The sequence below is a fragment of the Oryzias melastigma genome, linkage group LG7 (assembly GCF_002922805.2).
Source record: "Oryzias melastigma strain HK-1 linkage group LG7, ASM292280v2, whole genome shotgun sequence".
Lineage (NCBI taxonomy): Eukaryota > Metazoa > Chordata > Actinopteri > Beloniformes > Adrianichthyidae > Oryzias > Oryzias melastigma.
In genome coordinates this window covers 1,111,981-1,122,102 of record NC_050518.1, presented here as the reverse complement: position 1 = coordinate 1,122,102, position 10,122 = coordinate 1,111,981, and the positions used below count along the sequence as shown (strand labels likewise).

Here is a 10,122-nt window from a genome sequence, read left to right as displayed (position 1 = left end):
ATGTCAAATGCAACGTTACGTCGGGCTTGTTGAATTTGTTCATAAATGTTGGACTATTCTCTTAAAAGTGCGACTTATACTCCGGAGCGACTTATAGTCCGGAAAATATGGTACGTCATTCCACAGATTATCAAAACGGTTATAGTTTCCTTCAACCAGTTTAGTGAATTTGATCATTTTTAAGTCTGGGATGCACTAGCAGAGAATCTGAGGAGGAAATGAGACGAGGAGGTGACGCCACAGGAATTGAACAATTCACACTTTGGACTTTGTTTTTTTTTTAAACAAACTTTTGCTTCAATATCTGGACAAAAAAAAGTTAAAAGAGGGGAACTTTCCCAGTGAAATGCTGCTTTGTTTAATTTCTCATAACTTTGGAACAAACGAGAGCAGATCGATGTACTTCATTTTAAATCATTTGCTTTTGTTAAAAAATGATTTATACTTAAAAAAAAAACAGGAATAAAATTATAGTGATTGATTTGTCCTTTCTTTTCTTTTTTTGTTTTTGTAAATAACCATGGGACGAGCCGGATAAAACCCTTCGAGGTGTGCAATATCTGACACAAATCGGCTGCACAAAATCTGAAAAAAACGAGATTAGCACGAGAAGAATAAAAAAATGTCTGCAGTTAATTAATTATAGATAACATGATATTTTGGAACCCCCACCCCGCAATAAAAAAAGGAAAAAAAAAAACAAACACCAAACATCAGATACTGTTAACTTGTGTCCAGCAGCTGCACTGATTTAGCTTTTGGTTGAAATTGCAACAGAAAGAAGTTGGTTCAGTTCCAAAACCTGCCAGGCTTGTTCCACAGTCTTCGTATAAAACAGAACCAACACGTTCATTTATCAAGTCGCTCTTTATTCAGAGTTGGACACAAACAAAGCCCCCTCCCCTCCACTGCATGTCTTCATGAGCATTTATTCATTCCTGGTGTCAACCCTATGTTAACAACACATTTATTCTGATTGTACACAGTAAAGAGTGATTAATTATTTCCAGCTCCAATTATCACACCATTACCGCCACACAAACACACACGTGCACATAACTTCCAGGAGTGAGTGTTGCTGGTGGTTTTTTCCACCACTTTCCAGGGCTAATTAAGGTTAATGAATGTAAATGGCATGTAAAAACACATTAACGAGAATAATTAGGACTTTCATTTGTGTACGCATGACTCCATTGGGAACAGCCCCGAAAATGACACAACTAATCTGTCAAGATTCTCTTCTGACACGTGTCCGTATCCTGTTGAACTATGAAGTCAACCGAGGAAGCTAAATAAGCCTTTTTAGTATTGTTGGGTTCAACGTACGTCACATTATTTTAGCCATTCACCATTATTGATCCTTAAATTCTTCCCTAACTCTGAAATCTTACAGCAATTTCTACCAATATAAATAATAGAAGGAGCTTTTCATTTAATTTATTTTAGTTGAACAATTTTAACACTATTTTATCGATTGTAATTTTTATTTTTAATAACTAAATGACACACTTTTTTGTTGGTTTCAAATTAATTAGTTGTAAGCGTCTTTGTTTTAATGAATGATGCACTGACCATAGAATTTTTTTTATTTTATTTATGGCAGTAAAGTGTCTGAATTAAAAGGTTAAGTAAAACCCTCCTTTTCAAGCAGTAAATCAAACACTATTTGTCAATGTTTTTTTTATGTATTCAATGTGTCATGTGTGAGTAATGTATGTTTAACTGCAAAAATGTCTATTTTATATCATAAAGTCAAGAAAATAACTTATTTTTTTCTATTTTCCTTATTTTCTAATCAATGTAAGATTAAATATCTTAACCCTTTAAAGTCCATCTGCGATCATCTTCTGATTTATTGTAAAAGTGTTTCCAGTGGTCTTTAAATTAGGATTTTTTTTTTTTTTTTTTCAAAATTGAAACTAAACTTGTCTTTTTCTTCAAAGTGCCAGTAGTTTTCCAGAGCGACCCCTGACCCCTGGGTGGGAACGTTAACATGTCAGTGAGCCTCTGCCGATATCCCATCATCCCTTTGTTCATACTCTCCTGCTAGCTTACAGTCCTTCACGACCCCAACCAAACATTAGCGGTGCAGCAAAAATATCGAGCAATATTACAGCTATCCAACGTACAGCTTTGAGCCAGATTCCAGCTCGGATGAGGAAAACAAAGACATACATGGATCTAGTCCTTTACAAGTGAATGCATCAATTCAGCGGAACAGGGAGGCTTTCGGCCAATTCAGTAGCTGTGTCACAACTGAGAGCTTTTTCAAAGAGATTTTCAAACACCATTTAAATAAAGAGATACTCAGAAATGTAGTTCCAAGCTTGAATTCTGTTATATACGCCCCCCACCATGACAATAATATGCTAAAAACACAATTTTCATTGGGGGATTTGTCAATACTGGAGCTTTAGTCTTTTTGACAGCTCTAACTTCAACCGTTAAAGCAGTTAACGTCATTCCAGTGGATTCTGAGGCGACAAAAAGCAGCCTTGCCGTAATTTGCATCACTTAAAAAAAAAAAATATTACTTGTTGTTCAGTCCATCTGTTCATTTGTGAATAAACTGGTGCTGGCGGCGGTATAGTAGGCGTTGAAGGTTCTGGCACCATTTTGATGCAAATCAGTTCCTCAAATTCTACCTTCATCAATATATGGGACTTGAAGAATGCTATGACATTTGTTTTGGAAGATTTTAATGTTAGACATTTATTGCAATAAATTACAAAGGAAATACAAAGAAAAATGTTGTTGCTTGCAAAGAACTATCAAGTTTTTTCTTTAAAACAGGGGTGTGTTTTAGATCTTTGTTTATGCCTAATGGAAATACAAAAGCCGCCATCAGCTGACAGTATTGGGAGTATTAGCTGTATTGATCCCCATATTTCCAGACTCGTGCTGAGGCTTTGCTCCAGTGTGTCTGTGTGAGACCTCCCAGCTGCTCTACCATTGACTTTCACTCAGCCTGACACAGGAAGTGAGTTTATCAATCTTTTGATTGCTCAACAGCCTTTTATTTATGACACTCTGGATGGGAAGTTGCTGCTTGTTATTTAATCTTTTCTAAAAAGTGATGCAGCGAGACATAAGTGTGTGAGTGTGTGTGTACCAAAGACATGAGACCAGGAAAGGATGAGAGAAAGCCGGAAATCAATATGTTTTACTGAAAGTGCAGCAGCAGGACGGAGACAGGAAGAGAGGGAGCAGGGAGGACAGGAGAAAGAAGGAAAAGCTTCTCAAAGGCAGCAGGGAAGACCGTTCCTTTGCTGTTTCCTTGTATTTTCTTTTTATTGTTCAGTTTAACACATTTTGACCTTCTGACTTATATTATCAGCATCACCTAAGACAGGTGAAACGCTTCTGACGAGTATCTTAGGTTACTGCTAAATGAACGCTGTTGCTTTGCAGGACTTAATTGTCTAATATATACAATCATCTTTTGATCTATTGAAAAATGGTTCCCTCTGTTTTTTTTTATTATGATTACACCGTTTTTAGCCACAATCCAAAAACCTGTCATTTTCTCAAACATAGTTTCTGCAGAGCGGCAGGAGTTCATCAGAAATTCAATGGGTTGTGGGGGGGGATTGTTTATGTGGAGTAAGCCTGCTCCAGTCCCCATTATCCATCTGATTACGTGCTCTCCTGCTGGCTTACAGCCCCAATCTAGCACTACAGGTGAAACAAAAATGGCGAGCAAAATTTGAGTTATCCGGCTGTTGAGTTTAGAGCCAGATCCAGCTCAGACGAGGGGAATAAAGACGGATATGGATCTTGTTGTCTACAAGCAGATGCATCAGAATGGAGCTTCTATTTACACTTACACGCTTTTCCACTGAAATGTTTGCATTTGCACCTCATTAACAATGATTAAAAAAAAAAAAACAGAAATACAATTTCTAGATTAATTTTTCACTTATATATTTCTTCCATCATCAGAAAAATGCCACAAGAACGTGTTAAAAACACCAAAAACACAGTTTTCATCAGAGTGGGTTCTTATGAAATGGCAAAGGAACCAAAGTTAATTCTTTTCAAAACGTCTTCTTGGGAGACAGAAACAGTTGTGGCTGTGTTTTCCTAGAACTGTTGAGTGAAAACAAGCATAAAATAGTTGTATTTTTCTGTTCGTGTAACATTTCCTGTATTTTGTGTACAAGATGGCTTTGACAATGCACCATAAGGGTTCAGACAAATAAGGAAAAATATGATAATTAATCTTTAAAAGCAAAAGCAAAAAATATTCTAAAAATAATAATATTAATAATTTGATCGTTTGTTAACTTTTACAACCTTTTCAAATGGATCAAATACTTGAAATGTTTCATTTCTGCTCAGGTGAAGCTTTAAAACATAAATATTTTAATTTAATTTAATTAATATAACATTTCAGCAACTTCAAGGTCTGGAAAAAAAGTATTGAAGAACTTGGTAAATAGCTCAAGAGAGGCAAAAGAATGAAAGTACAGGAAGGGAGAACGGCGTCAGACACTTGTGATGAATGTGGTCAAACATCAATACAGTGTGAACGATGACGCCGGGCATGGCAGCACTCAGCTGCAGCACGCGCCTGCAGCTGCCTCTGTAAGTGCAGTGGCTTTCTTGATCCCCTTAACCTCCATTTCAATTTCTATATTAAAATGTCCCTCATTGTTTTATGCTGCCTGGCACAGTGCTGCGTGTTTCTTGGTGTAAGCAGGATGATAAATAAATCGATGTACAGTAAAGAACAGCGTTATCAGATGGCACAGTCTGGGCTGCAGTTTTACACGATTCAGACTGTTTTCTATTAAACCTACATATATATTTGGCTGCTTTTCATAGCCTGCTTCAGTCATCTGATATTAAATGTTTTGGTTGAAAAAGGATGCAGGGAAACACAGAAATAGATATTGATTAAGAAACAGGACAAAAACTGTTTAAAAAATTAGATTTCTACATAAATCTGTGTCTGAACTTTGAGACAGTTGGTACATTTTCCCAAATAAATCATAAACAGTTGCCAAAATTTTCTGGGACTGCAGTTTTTTTAAGGGCCTATCAGGGTGGATCCTAAACGAAGAATGGAGCAAGCGGACAGGTGAAACTGAGAATTCAATATCAAACAATTTATGGGAACGGGTTTGAACATGGATTATTGAGCAAAGATGGAAAGGTGTGCGTCTTCAGGAAAATGCGAAGAGGAAGTTTACTACAGAGATATAGATGATGCTTCAAAAAGATAAGAAATGTTCACAGACAGTGCTAATCAGAACAATGTTCATATCATTTCAATAAATCCTGAAATGTTCATCTGGTGTTATCTGCATTTTGTGACCAAATTTTACTGCAAAATGAACCCATTAACCAACACCATCTGATAGAATAAACTCCAGGGCTACTAAAGGCACATATACGTTATGCACATCCATCTTTGTAAAATTCGGATGTTGTTTGTTTTGATGGGCGAAACAGAGGGAAGTTGATGAGGCTGGCTCTAGATTGATGTCATGAAATGGGCGGCACCTACAAGGAATGAAAGGCGGAGCCTCAGAGATCGTAGTGTCTTACTTCTGGATAAGAAAAGAATCTAAAAATAAGCTCATATCTTTTAAATAATTTGTTCTTTAGTGCTCCAAAGGTAATATATGATCATATATATGGATATGATTTACTCTGAAAGACTAAAGAAAAGCATGGTATAGGCCAGGGGTCTGCAACTTGTGGCTCTTTTTTTCCTTTATTGTGGCTCTTAAGCTTTAATGAAAAACGCTAACAATTGAATAAATAAGAGATCAGTTTGTTAAGTTTTGTCATTTCTGTTTAGATTTTAAACATGTCAAGCATCTAAGCAAAAAAAGTTTAATTTGCTGTCAGAAATTCTGTAAACATTTTATTTAATTTTTTTTTTAATTTATGGTTAGTCAAATAAAATTTACTTTGGTAAATTACGCAAAAGTGGTTAAAGTTTTGAACAAATGTGGTTTAAAATGATTGAAAAAGATTTAGAGTTGTGTGTTTTCAATAAAAAGTTCAGGTTATTCTAAATGTTTTGAGTTTTTTAATTATTTTTTTTAAATAAATAGATTCTACTTAAATGTTTATTTTTGAGATTAGAAGGAAAAAAACACAGCAAAATACTAATGATAAAAATATCATGCTTGACTGTCTTGCACTTTTAATATAAGAAAAGCTGCTGCAGCAGAATGACCTTTTTTGACACAAAGTGGGTTTTATTTTGAAAGGAACTAGTGCGTTCTGCTGTCAAAAGTAAAATAAGTTATAACTGTTATAAATAGAAACATACAGACACTGTTGTAATTCAGTTATTGTAATATTTTAAAACTAAACTTATAAATACATACCTTTTTGCCAAAAAAGCATAAATATTCTGCATTTTTAAACAATAAAATGGGATTTTGTGGCTCTCAGTGGGTTCTGGTGTGTAAGAAATGTCTCTTTTAGGGTTAAAGGTTCTAAACCCCTGTACTAGGCACTTTAATGATAACGAGTAAGAGAAAAATCTGACTTCCAAATCCAAACCTTCTCAATCCCTATTGAGGCCACTCGGTTGCTGGAGCCTATCCCAGCTACTGTTGGACGACGGTGCGGGTTGACTTCAAACTTTTATTTCACAATGATTTATCTTAATAAACAAACACTGTGTCCAAATTCACTCACTGTTCCCCAGTTGGTGGACTATACAGGGCGTTTGACATTTTTTTTGGGGGGGAGGGGGCTGAATCCACAATTCGAAAATTAGTGCCCTGGAAATTTCCCAGAAGTCTCTGTTAAGAAAGCAGTAGCCATCCATCCTCACTAGACTGGCGAGTATGGACCACAATGCATTGCGTTTTTACTTTGGCAAATGGGTGATGTCATAATTGGCGAGAGTGAGCTTGTCAGAATGGCGTTAAAATCCAGCACCCAATTAAACTAATTTGAGTTATTTTTTCAACCGAACTCTTGTTATTCCTGTTGTGATATGTTTTATGGTTACTTTTTGGAGCACATTTTTTAGGTTATTGTGGTTTCCTTTTTGCCAAATTTATGGTCTTTTTCCAGAGATTTTTTTTTATTTTTTATGATTGTTTTCTTTTTTTTAACCTCAGCTAAATTAACACTGCATAAAAAAAAAGAACTTGGAGCTGGGTTTTAATCAAACAAGCTTCTTATTTATGTTTTCAAAAATATTTAGTTTTTAGTGTGAAGCCTTTTGAAGATTACGGAGTACTGAGTGAATTTGGACAGAACCACACTGCCATACTGCTGTGCTGTAGCATCCTTGATGGAGGGGGTGGGGCATTGAAACGGCTGCATTCTTGTTGTCTTCTGATGCCTTGTGTTAAACGCTCCACCACAGCTATCAGTGCAGCTGTTGAGGACAACTGTGTTAGGTGTGTCTGCAGTTGCTTCTTGAGTGCAGCAGTGTGGTCCAGATTTTCACATCCACACAGTTATAATAAAATAAAAGAAGCAGATCTTACCTTAGTGAATCAGTCAGATATCTTCCTCATCATCTTCACTGACTTGAGTTTGTGGATGGAGCAGCGAGACATGAGTAAAAGTCACCTAGAAAGCCTAAAACAGCAGAGAAGTCAGTATTTATGTGGAGAAGTCGCAGATTCAGACTGTCAGGTCTTCACATTTTAATAAAGCAAAAACTCTTGTACAGTCAATTTTTCTGTGTAACATCTATGCTTGAATTGTATATATTAACTTCCTGAAAATGCACAGCTTTATATTTTCTTTAGGTACCATTTGTAATCATATTGCTTACATGTTTTTCTGGCTAGTGTCTGATTTTTCCCTTTTAAAGAGCAAGGGTCTTATGGTGAGCCAGACTCAGCAAATTTAAAAAAAAGGAGGTCAGTTGGTCTCTTATTATGATCTTCAGCAGAAGAAACAAATTACTATCCATTCTAAAAGGAGAACTAATGATCCAAATCCGCAATGTTTTATGGTCGCAACACTAAAATTAAACTAATATTTGATTGTTCAAAATTAAAGCAAGGACAATTTTAAAAACTGATTTTATGCCATGAATTCATGTTTTGTAATTCACCAGAAGTGATGTTGATAAATTACTGCACCCTGAACCTATCTGACTCACTAAATACTCCGTTTATAGTCCACCTTTTTATTTTAATAGTTAATTTGAGGTGACGTCATTACCATCCATAATCTATCATGATGCATTTTTTGTTGCTATTTTTCCTTTTAAATATCTCCTCCTTTCTATTAAGTTTGGCACCATATTTAGGAAAATGAGATGAGAAAAGGAAAAAAAAAGATTTTTATTTAGAATTTGTAATGCATAAACAACTTATCAATTCAACAACTTTCAAATCTTATTCTGGCACCCAAATATATATATATTATATAATAGTGTGTTTGTATCTGATGCCTTTTGTCTGGCTTTTCTGATGAGTTTTAAATAATAAACCAAAAAGCTAAATTCAAAAAACATTATAAAACATGTTTTGTAGTTTTTCTATAAACAGCACATTTGTTAGAATATTTTTTTTTTTTAATTTTTATGTATTTTTTTAAAGAAAGATTTTGAATTTAGCTTGAATGTATTTAAAATTAAACCTTTTTTTCTTCTTTTGTTTTGTTTTTTGGCACTTGACATACATGTTCACCAGCTACTGGTATGGAGTGTGAATCAATAATTTAATTATAAAGTATTTGTTTTATTGATTTATTTATTTTTACATAATAATATCTCACTGTTAAAATTGTCTTATCATGTTGGTGTTTTCTTTAAAACGGAAACAATACATTTTCAACTAAATTCAATTCTCAATCTGTTTTTTTGGCGCGTGCCACTCCGTCCCCCCATTTAACGGCACTTTTTGAACTGGAAGGCGATTGGACTGCATCCCGGAAGAAGAGTTGGTCACGTGCCTACCCCACCGGAGTACTCTGGGAAATAATTTCGGTAATTGGTTGCAGCTGTTGAGATCATTTCGACGCAGCACGATACTGCTTGTTTCAGGTGAGAGAAGTCTCCTCGTTTCAGGTTTATTCTTTTCTCTTCATGTTAATTTTTCTGTGTTTTTAATTCTTGAATTACGAACTTAAGCGTCTTGATGTAATTGCAGACAAACTTCAGTTCGTAAAAATGGTCCCGTGCTGCACGAGCGGGATCTTTATCCCAAAGGTCAGTTTGGATTTTATTTTATTTTATTTTATTTTATTTATTTATTTATTTTTAGAAACATTTTGTTAAAAAGCAAATAATTTTAAAATGAACCTCTCTCATTTTTGGTAAAGAAAGCGACAGTTCGTCTTTTTCTATATTATCTGGGTCTGGGAAAATTATTTTTCTTATTTTATTTATTTTTTTAATTAATCTAAGAGGACACCGTATTTTAGTATTTGTTTTTTCCCTTTTGCGTTTAAAATCATAAATCGTGGTTAAATCTGATGCGTCAGGTTTGATTTCATGTCTATGTAATTAGCTGTTTTTACTTCTTCTGGGACTTCCTAAGGTGGTGATGGTTATTATTATTCAGGTTTTTCACTTTCCTGAACCCATACTTGTAAATGTACTCAAAAGCTGACAAAGCTGATGTTCTTGTCCAACAGTTTCTAACAAATTGACTCTCACCTGAGCTGAACATTTTATTTTGTTTACTAAAGGTAACCTTTTTTTCTTGTGTTTATTTTCTAAAAGGTTGGGTATAAAATTAAAAACATGGAAATATGAATAAAATAAGGACCTCTTACTTTGAAGAGCTAAATGAGTTTTTACAATATATTTTCTGCTGATGCATTAATTGTCTCTTATTTAGATGTTTCCTTTTTTTAAATTTTTTTTAATATGTTTGGTTTAGAAATTCTAGGTAAATTATTACAACAAAACGCTTTATTTATCCGCACTTTGGACATTTTAAATTTATAAAAAAAATACTCTTTTGCATTTTATCTCCATTTTTCACAATCTCAGCTTTTCCCTGACTTCTTAAGTTGCTGGTCACGTGTGTGCGCTGTGAAACTGAACAGATTTTATAGGAATCATCACCTATTTAAATGTTATGTAGATATTTATCACCTTGTAGAAAACATGGAGACAAAATAGTTAACTTTGAACCTGTTTGGTAAAGCAAGCAAACCCAAGACAATAAAAAACAT

General features: G+C 34.6%; 2 long non-coding RNA genes across 2 annotated transcripts in view; one reads left to right on the top strand and one right to left on the bottom strand.

Annotated features, from left to right (window-relative positions):
* Positions 1-7,060: 7,060 nt before the first annotated feature.
* LOC118598930 lies at positions 7,061-8,194 on the bottom strand. The gene is made up of 2 exons (XR_004948158.1): positions 7,470-8,194; positions 7,061-7,357 (listed from the first exon to the last, which is right to left on the bottom strand). It is a non-coding gene; the product is annotated as an uncharacterized LOC118598930 (long non-coding RNA).
* A 614-nt stretch (positions 8,195-8,808) lies between these two features.
* Positions 8,809-10,122, top strand: part of LOC118598929 — a 1,899-nt gene continuing 585 nt past the window's right edge. The window contains exons 1-2 of the long non-coding RNA XR_004948157.1: positions 8,809-8,983; positions 9,090-9,148. This is a non-coding gene — a long non-coding RNA (uncharacterized LOC118598929). The remainder of the gene's footprint in view (positions 8,984-9,089; positions 9,149-10,122) is intronic.